We start from the raw sequence: 9852 nt of genomic DNA on the forward strand, positions 1-9852 counted from the left end.
TGCAAACAGGAAGCATTTGTATGCAAGCATTTCTGGTGAACTGAATGAAGAGGTGTCATAAGGAAGGGATCTGAATTTCCAAGGCTTACATAAATTATTTTGATCTTTCTAGTTCTAAAGAAATATCACCATTGGGCCTAATTTTGTATTTGTTCTTTTTCTTAAGAGGACCCTACAAAACCTGGCTCTTCCCCTGGCCCCTGCCTTCAGGGAGCTCCCAGGATCCGCAGACACCCTTGGAGCACAGAGAACCAGAAAGGCAGGAGGACACTGCAGATGGCAGAGCTGTGTGGAACTGCAGGGAGTCCTCAAATTTATCTTGGGTTATATTCCTGGAAAAGGTACTGCAGGTAAAATGATGTAGGTTGAATCTGGTTTTGCCCAGAAACAATGTGATAATGGAAATTACAATGCTCACCAAGGTCCTGGTGCCCAACTTTTTGTAGGAATAAGTATAAATACCATATTTAATCAACTGTAAATGATACACCTGCACTCTGTATTTGTTAAATTGAATTTGAATATATAAAACAGCTAAACTGGGCAATATATGGTAACCAAATCCCATTCTGTTTAACGTAACGTATTCAAAAGATTCCTGGGAGAAATGCTCTTTTGGAGGGAAGGAGGGAGCCATGGAGAAGACTGGAGAGACTCCCCCTTCCCTTCATATGGAATCTGTTTAGGCAAGAGGGAGACTCTCAGAGATCTGAAGCTGGGGGACAAGGGTTTTGTGCCCCATGGCAATCTGAAAACAGCCCAACCAGGCAGCATCATTTGTGGGTACACCTGGCCAACTCTGAAGTGCATATGTCTCTTAAGACAAATTAAGGGCTGCCTACATGCACAGCCCAAATGGGGGACATTTGAGTACATGAAGTTGGATGAGGGTGATCTGGGATGGCTTTCTTGAGGAGGAAATTTTTGAGAAGATACTTGAAGGCAGGAGAGGAGAATGGTTAGGCTTCCTGAGAGGTCAGTGCCAGGGACCCTCAAAGACCTTTTCATTTGACTCTTAACCCACCTCATTGTGTAACCCATAGGCTGCCAAGAAGACTTTGTCCCAAGATGCCCGTCTCTCACCTCCCATCTACTTCAGTGTTTCTCAAACTGCAGGTGGAGACCCATTAGTGAGTTACAATAAGAACTTTAAAAAAAAATGAAATAGAATAGGATAGAACATATTTCATTAATACTTTTGTTCCAGTTTCATGAAATCTTATGTGTGTACTATGTCATGGTGTTCAATGTATTTCTTACCATGGGTCTCCATAAAACCTTGGCTATTTATTCCCAAAGTCTGCAAATAAGATACTTATGAGGTATCTCACATGTTAAGAGTAAAGTATTTTCTCAAATCCAGCCTTTTCACATGGCATTACGTCTGTGATTTTCTTCTTTTCCAATCAGACTCTGTTCATTTCTGAACATTTTATTTCAGAAATGGTTGACAGGGCAAAGAAACCGGGACTCCATGTAGCCTAATCCTGTACTTTTCTCTTTGCACTGTCTCTGACCCCTATATTTTCTTTCATATTTTCTCTCAGAGAAGGAAGTCTGTATGGTCTTACTGCCAATATCTGAATTAGTTCCAACATAGGTCTTAGAGCTCACAGGGCTCTCCAGAGATCATTCCTAAGGCCTGTCCCAGCAGCCAGCGCCTGGGTCTATTTTTGCTTTGTAAACTCAAGCTTCTGAAACTGTGTGAGCAAAAGAATTACCTGGGGAACTGATTAAAATGCACTTTCCTGGATCCCATCCATAGATCTGAAGTGGGGCTCCTGAACTGCAATTTTGACCAGTTCTTTAAGTGATTCTGAGGACCACACTTTGAGAAACACAATTTATAAACCATGGAGAAAATTCAGCTCCTTCCAGGAAGCTTTCCCCCATTCACTCCTGATTCTGATCCCTCCTCTGTTTCCCTTCTGCAGGAATAGTCTTGTTTATGCCACTTTATGTTTATTTGCAATCATTTGCACTTTGTCTGGAAAGTTATTTTATCTGGGCATCCCGCCTTCCTACTTAAATTATTAGCTCCCCCAAGGAACTGTATCATTCATTACTGTTTCCCCAGAGTACCCAGCTGAGGACCTTGCTCATGGCAGATTTCTCATATGCTCTCTGTGCATAGGACAAAATCCTCCCATATATCCCCCTGCCCCTCTCAGCCCCTAGCCCCCTGGGTGGTAGTCTCTATCCTGGAGTGCTCAGGGTAGGGGTAGGTGTCTGAGTTGTTCCCTGGATCAAACAGTGTTATTGATTGGGTGATTTCAGCTTTGTCTGACTTTGTCCTTTCCATTTCACCTCCATAGGTTTAGAGAGAAGTGAATCGGTAAAAACTAATGAGTCCAGATGACCCCCCTGGGATAGTAGCTTCATCAAAGGCTATTACATGCTCCCCACCCAGAAACACATTGAACAGCAAAGGCAGAGGGCTGAGCAGCAAGGCTAGAACCAGAATGAGGCAAGCTAGCTGCCTAGGGAGCAAGATATAAGGCAGCACTTACCCTCAGGTGCTGACCCTGCACATGCAGGACCCTAAGAGTGGACACCTCCTTAAATTTCAGCTCTAGGCACCTTTCCTCACCCTAGTGCCAGCCCTGCTAAGCAGCCTAAAGCAAGTATCCTGGGCCCCAAATCTTGACACTTAAGCCTTAAAATGGATGGAAGGAAAGGGGGCTGAGGAAGGCGTGGCCTGGACACTGTTCTATTCCTAGATTAAATGGTTCTTCAGGCAGAGGTCAGCTTGGTCCATTCTCCTGTCCCAAGGCATTGTCCTGCATGATAAGCAACTTGGATAAAATTGACTCTTAGCTCCTGATTCTGCGCAGGGAGCGGTCAGCGTGTGGTCTCACTTGGTCCTTTTGAGCTCCACAGCAGCTGGTCTCCAGCTAGGAAGAAGCTCAAACCCGACTCAGTCCCATGTCCTCTGGTCGAAGTCCACTGGGTTTTTCTGTTGTTGATCTTTCCTTTTCTTCCCCCTCGACAACTCCTCTGCCTCTTGTGGAAGACATCCCACAATCCCCGAGAGCCACTTGTCAAAGGGATTAAAATCTTCACTGTCAGAAAACTCATCCTTATGTTTTATCCTTATTGCTCCTCCTATCACAAACCACATTTCTTCTGTTTCAACCTCAGGGGGGATGAAGAACAGCCTGTCACTGGTCACCAGCCTCTATGTGGGAATCCCGGGTCCTTTGGCTTTGTGAAGTCTTTTCTGTCTTCTTTTCCTCAGGCACTGTAAACTCATCTTCTTTGCTGGGGGGTTTCTTTTCTTTTTTGGGAGAAGAAAAATTATAAGGAGAGGAAGGAGGAGAAAAGTAGGAGAAAGAAGAGAGTTGAGGATGTAAATTAGCGCCACCTCTTCCTGAGCTGAGGGAGACTGATCTGCCTGGAGGCAGGACCCGAGGAGGTGACCAAAATGCTGGGCTCCTTGCAGGCCAGGACCCTGGCAGAGAGCCTAGTGCCTTGGGCCGCATCTGTGTACTTCTGCACGAATGGCTAATGGTCCACATCCCTTCACAGACCCCAGGCCCCTGTCTCTGCTGGATGGGTCCCACCCTGGAAGGGAAGATGGATGAAACGGCTACTGGAAGAAGTTGCACCTGGCTCACCTGGATGCCCCCGTCACAGAGGAGGGGGACTTTCGGACTCCAGATGGGAGAACAGAAAGCTGAGGCCCCAGTTCGGGTACCCAGCCCTTCTCCTTCCCTGTCCCCCTGCAGTGTCAGAGATGATCTCCCCACACACTGAGTAGGGTGGCTGGAGTGGATGACTAATGCACGTCATTTTCAAGATGCTCTCTCTGCACAGGAAAGTACATTCAGATCCAGGTTTTAATTGTGTGTGATTTTAGCTGAGATGGTGTTAATTTATTTCCTTTGCTACTTCAGCGGTTCTTCCTCTTTCATCACGGTGAAAATATCTGGAATGTATCTTTTTTTCTTAAGGACAAAGAAAAGAAGCTGATCTTGCTCCTTTTGCACTGATTGAGGTTTAGAACATTCTAGGGCTGCCAGATGCTCTTTAGTGGGTACTTCAGGACGGAGGCCCTACGGTCTCCCACTACCCAGCCTTCCTGTCCTCCTGCTACCAGATTTGCCAAAGGGAATGCTTGATGCGGCAGGACCCTTACCACCCAGACAGACCCTCTGACAAGTTCACCGAAAGAGGGGACTTTTTCAGCCAGGGCCGGCTCCAGTTAGTTTCCATAATGTGAGGTGCTTTTTTCTTTTTAGAACCTTCAGAGAAAAGGGGAACAACTTGCCATCTGCAAAGGGCTTCGTGGAGGAAGGAGACAGTGTCAGTGAAAGAAAGATGGGACAGGAGGCATCAAAGGTCCCCTGGTTGGTGGTCCAAAGCTCGTGCTTTCTGACTTTGGTTGGAAGAGGGTCTATTTGAGAAAGTAGGCAGGGTCAGGGTAAATGTGATAACCCACTAATACATTTTTTTCCTTTTCACTCAAATTCTCTTTGTGATGAGCATAAAAATAGCACACACACCTTCAGAGATTCTCTAGCATCTTGCCCCAGAACTTTGCCCTCTTTGAGAATTATTGTTTTTCTGTGTATCTGTACTAGCTAAGATCATTTTATCAAGCCTTACTCACTCTAATTTTTATTATAAAAATAAAATAATTTTAATTTTCCAAATGTAGAATTGTAGTATCATTTTGAATATGTTCTTTCAATCTGTATGTAAGTCCCAAATTGGAGATCAAACTTCCCCACCCCTCTGCACTGGAGAGTCACTGAATCACTGCCCTAATATCCAGCACAGGATAAGCAGAAAAGCCTCAGCCATACCAGGCTGGGACTATTCAAGGACACTTTTGCCTCTTGTCCAAGTCACTCCCCCCATCTCGTGAAATCAGTGTCTTCTTCGGTCATTTGGGCACATAGTAGGAAATTAATTAAGTATATATTGCATGAATCTTACACTATTAAAGTCCAGGTCTTCCTTGACTTACAGTGGGGTTACATCCCAATAAACCCATCATAGGTTGAAAATATCTAAAGTCAAAAATGCATTTAACATAACCTACCGAACAGCATAGCTTAGCCTAGCCTATCTTTTTTTTTTTTTTAATTTTTTTTAAAATTAATTAATTAATTTATTTATGGCTGTGTTAGGTCTTCATTTCTGTGCGAGGGCTTTCTCTAGTTGTGGCAAGTGGGGGCCACTCTTCATCGCGGTGCGCGGGCCTCTCACTATCGCGGCCTCTCCCGTTGCAAAGCACAGGCTCCAGACGCGCAGGCTCAGCAATTGCGGCTCACGGGCCCAGCTGCTCCGTGGCACGTGGGATCTTCCCAGACCAGGGCTCGAACCCGTGTCCCCTGCATTGGCAGGCAGACTCTCAACCACTGCGCCACCAGGGAAGCCCAGCCTAGCCTATCTTAAATGTGCTCAGAACACTTAACAGTAGCCTACAGTTGGGAAAAATCATCTAACACAAAGCCTGTTTTATAATAAAGTGTTGAATAGCTCATGTAATTGATTGTAACTGTACTGAAAGTGAAATACAGAATGCTTGCAGGGTAAGGACTGGTTGTAAGTGGATGGGTTGTTTACCCTTGTGATCCTGTGGCTGACTGGGAGCTGCCGCTCACTGCCTCTGCCCAGCATCATGAGAGAGTATCATACTGCATGTCACTAGCCCGGAAAAAGATCAAAGTTCAAAAGCTGAAGAACGGCTTCTACTGAACGTGTATTGCTTTTGCACCATTGTAAAGTCAAAAAATCGTTAAGTCAAACCATCGTAAGTCAGGGACCATTTGTATTATCAAGTGCTTGGCACCGTGCTGGCACCTGGCAGTGACAAAGTACTCAGTAAGAGTTAACCACTTTCCCTAAGGTCCCCAGCAACCTGCCTTCTCCACATATCCTGTAGCCTGCCCTCTGTTAAGAAGTTCTAGCTGGTTGAGATGCTAATTTTCTTAAGGTACCTTGGGACAGCCCTCAACCTTCTCTCCAAATGGTGACCACCTACTGGTTTCTTTTGGTTGAATCAGAAGCCTAACACAGTGCTGTACACATAGTAGGGCCTCAACAAATGCCTGTTGAGGGAGTGACTGAATGGTCTGGTGCCTTCCGCTTGGCAGCCCCTCTGGTCGAGGGAGGCAGAGCCGGGGGAATGGTTGGGGCTGGACCACAATGCAGCTCCTTAGTGAACAAGTAAGCTCTTCTGATTGTGCAGGGCTCTGACTTACCAGGACACAGCTATGGCTTGAAAATCATTCTGGGCAGCCCATCTTTCTAGCATGTTTAGGGGCTTGTTGGACGCCAGAATTATTTTGCTGTTTAAAATTTGTTTCTGAGTTCTCTCTAGATTGCTTGGGATAGCTTTGGAGTCCAGATAGCTCTTCCTTCCAGTTGCTTTTGGCCATTTCCCGCTGTGTCACCTGCAGTCTCAGTCTCTGTAGGGCAATAAGTATCGGTTCCTTTCCCACCTGGGCCCGGCCTGGACTTAGTGGACACCTCTGACCACGAGCTGAAGGTGCTTGCACTTCCCAGATGTGCCTGTTTATTTGCCCCAGTTGCCATTTCTTAAAAATTAAACATATACTTACCGTATGATCCTGCAGTCATCTTCCCAGACGTGCGTCCCGAAGAAATGAGAACTTAGGTTCACATAAAATCTTGTACACGAATGTTCATAGCAGTTTTATTTGTAATAGCCCCAGAGTGGAAACAGCCAAAATGTCATTCAATGGATGAATGGTTAGACAATCTGGTACATCTGCACCGCAGAATACGATTCAGCAACAAAAAGGAATGAACTAGTGATACAACAACTTGGATGGCTCTCAGGGCATTGTGTTGAGTGAAAAAAGCCAATTTCAAAAGGTCACATGCTGCATGATTTCGTTTATATGACATTCTCAAAATGACAAAATTGTACAGATGGAGAACTGATTAGTGGTTGCCAGGGTATGAGGAGGAGGGGTGGTTTAAGAGGAGAAGAGGGGTATGATGTGACCATAAAGGGGCAGCACGAGGGATCTGTGTGAATGGAACAATTCTGCATCTTGACTGTGGTGCTAGTTACATGAATCTACACATGTTATAGATAAAATTGCGTAGAATTACACACATACATACACACGCACACAGGAGTGCGTGTAAAATTGGTGAAATCTGAATAAGGTCTGAGGATTGTACCAATGTTCAATTCCTGTTTTTTGATTTTTGTTTTTTAAAATAACCTCTACCCTTTGTTACCACTGTTTGTCAGCCCCTGGGCTGCCTTTGATCTCTAGCATGATGTTCAGGATAGGTTTGGAAGTACCAGATTCTCCTGGCATTCTTAAGTATTAGGAATATAGCTAAAATACTTCAGTTCTCCTTCTAACCTATAATGAATCCATTTTCCCCAGAATCATTATAATCTGGTTTGGGAGCTCTACCTATTTCCAGCCTATGCCTCCTCTTGGGGTATTGTATTCTAAGTGGTTTATCTACCCTGTGAAGTAGGAGTATAAACATATTTTGTTTATTTGATTATTCTAAGTCTAAGCAGCTTCACTTTCAAGTTTAAGGAGGATCCTGAATTCAATTGCCAGAGGACTTGCTTCTTCTGCTACTTTATTTTGGGGCCAAGTCTGCATTTTCTGAACCCATGGTGTGGTCCTGGTGATCCGAGGCTCCACCCTGCTGTTGGCATGGGATACAAAATGTGGCTTGCTCTGGGGGAGTTGGGGGTCCAGGGTAGGGGGGCCTGAAAGAGCCATCCTAAGACTTGATTCATTTAACCACCCTCACCCCTACCCCACATAAGCAGCCCCAGGAGCTCTGTTCTCTCTCCCCACCCTAAGTCTCTGGGAGGGAAAGACATAGGCTTGTCCTGCCTCGGTCGCACACCATCTCCTTACTGCTCATCTAGGCCCACCTTCATCTTTTGCATCCTGATCTTGTGGGGCTCCCAGGAAGGTAGACAATCATCCAGGAGTGCATGTCCCCCCTTTCCTGTCTCCTGTCTAGGCTTGCCTGGACAAAACCCCTCATTTTGTGGGTGAAGACCCTGAGACCTTGCAGCAGTTAATGGCAGAGCTGGTCTATAGCCCACTGTGGGACTCCATGCTACCTCTTTCGGAGAATGAGTTTCATAAATTTATTTCTGACTGACAGTTCTGGTTTGTTAATTGGGGGAGTTTGATGACAACGGATGTGGGACTTCACCTGAGCTGCTCTGGCAACAACTCAGAGCCAGCTCTGTGGCTCTGTGCCCCCACCCCCTACTTCTCCTGGGGCCAGTTCTTCAAAAGGGAATGAAGGGATGGGGAAAGCTCAGGAAAAAGGAGGAGTTGCCTCTGGCTCTTCTGGAGGCTCCTTTGCTTTTTGGTGCTCTGGCCTTTTGGAGCACCAGGTTTACACTGAAGGATCAGCCCAGGCCAGAGGCAGGAAGTCTGAGCTTAAGGGTGTGGGCGGTTGGAGTGATGCTGGGGAGTACTGTGGGCAGACTGGAAAACATCCTCCAGTGGCCTAAACAAACACCCTTCCCAACCGATACCCACGCACACACGCACATGCACACATGTATGCAAACATGCATGCCATGGGATTTAAGCATACTTCTTCTTGACCTCTAGTATGGTACATGGTTAGGGACATAAAGGTTAAGGCTCACCTGACCTAGTTTGAATCCTGACTCTGCCACTTCCTGGCCATGTCACTTTGGGCAAGTCTTGTAAAAACTCTTAGCCTGCATTTCTTTATCTCTAAATAGGGGTAATGAATAGCATCTAGGGATGTCACAAGTATTGGAAGAGAATATATGTAAAGTACTCAATCTAGCCCCTGGCACTTAGTGAGGGCTCAATAAATGTAAGTTATTTTGACAATGCTGATTATGATAATGGTGAGTATGAATGTTTTTTAAATCATTCTATATTTGCGTCCCTCATGTTTCAGCTTAGACACTACTTCCTCTAGAAATCTTGCCTGACTCCACGGGCATGGATGGAGGACCACTCCTCTGGGTCCCCTAGCACTCAAACTTGTCTACCTTACTATTTTCACATTGTATTGTTGGTCTTGCCAACTAGACTGTGTTATTTGAGAATAGCATCCACACCCTGTTCATTTCTCTATCCCCAAGGTTTAGCACAATGCCTGACAAAGAGTAGGTGCTCAAGAAATATTTGTTGTGCTGGAGAGGGTGTGGAGAAAAGGGAACCCTCCTACGCTGTTGATGGGAATGTAAGCTGGTGCAGCCACAATGGGAAACAGTATGGAGGTTCCTCAAAAAACTAAAAATAGAGTTGCCATATGATCCAGCAAACCCACTCCTGGGCATATATCCAGACAAAACTATAATTCAAAAAGATACATGGGGACTTCCCTGGTGGCGCAGTGGTTAAGAATCCGCCTGCCAGTGCAGGGGACACGGGTTCGATCCCTGGTCCGGGAAGATCCCACATGCCGTGGAGCAACTAAGCCTGTGTACCACAACTAATGAGCCCACGTGCCACAACTACTGAAGCCCACGCACCTAGAGCCCGTCAGCCACAACTACTGAGCCCACGTGACACAACTACTGAAGCCCACGCACCTAGAGCCCATCAGCCACAACTACTGAGCCCGCGTGCCACAACTACTAAAGCCCACCTGCCTAGAGCCCATGCTCCGCAACAAGAGAAGCCATGGCAATGAGAAGCCTGGGCACTGCCACAAAGAGTAGCCACCCCCACACTCGCCGCAGCTAGAGAAAGCCCGCGTGCAGCAACTAAGACCCAACACAGCCAAAAATAAAAAGTAAAAAATAAATAAATTTATAAAAAAAAGATACATGGACCCCAATGTTCATAGCAGCACTATTTACAATAGCCAAGACATGGAAGCAGCATAAAT

Source organism: Balaenoptera musculus, chromosome 1 (assembly GCF_009873245.2).
Source record: "Balaenoptera musculus isolate JJ_BM4_2016_0621 chromosome 1, mBalMus1.pri.v3, whole genome shotgun sequence".
NCBI classification, from domain to species: Eukaryota; Metazoa; Chordata; class Mammalia; order Artiodactyla; family Balaenopteridae; genus Balaenoptera; species Balaenoptera musculus.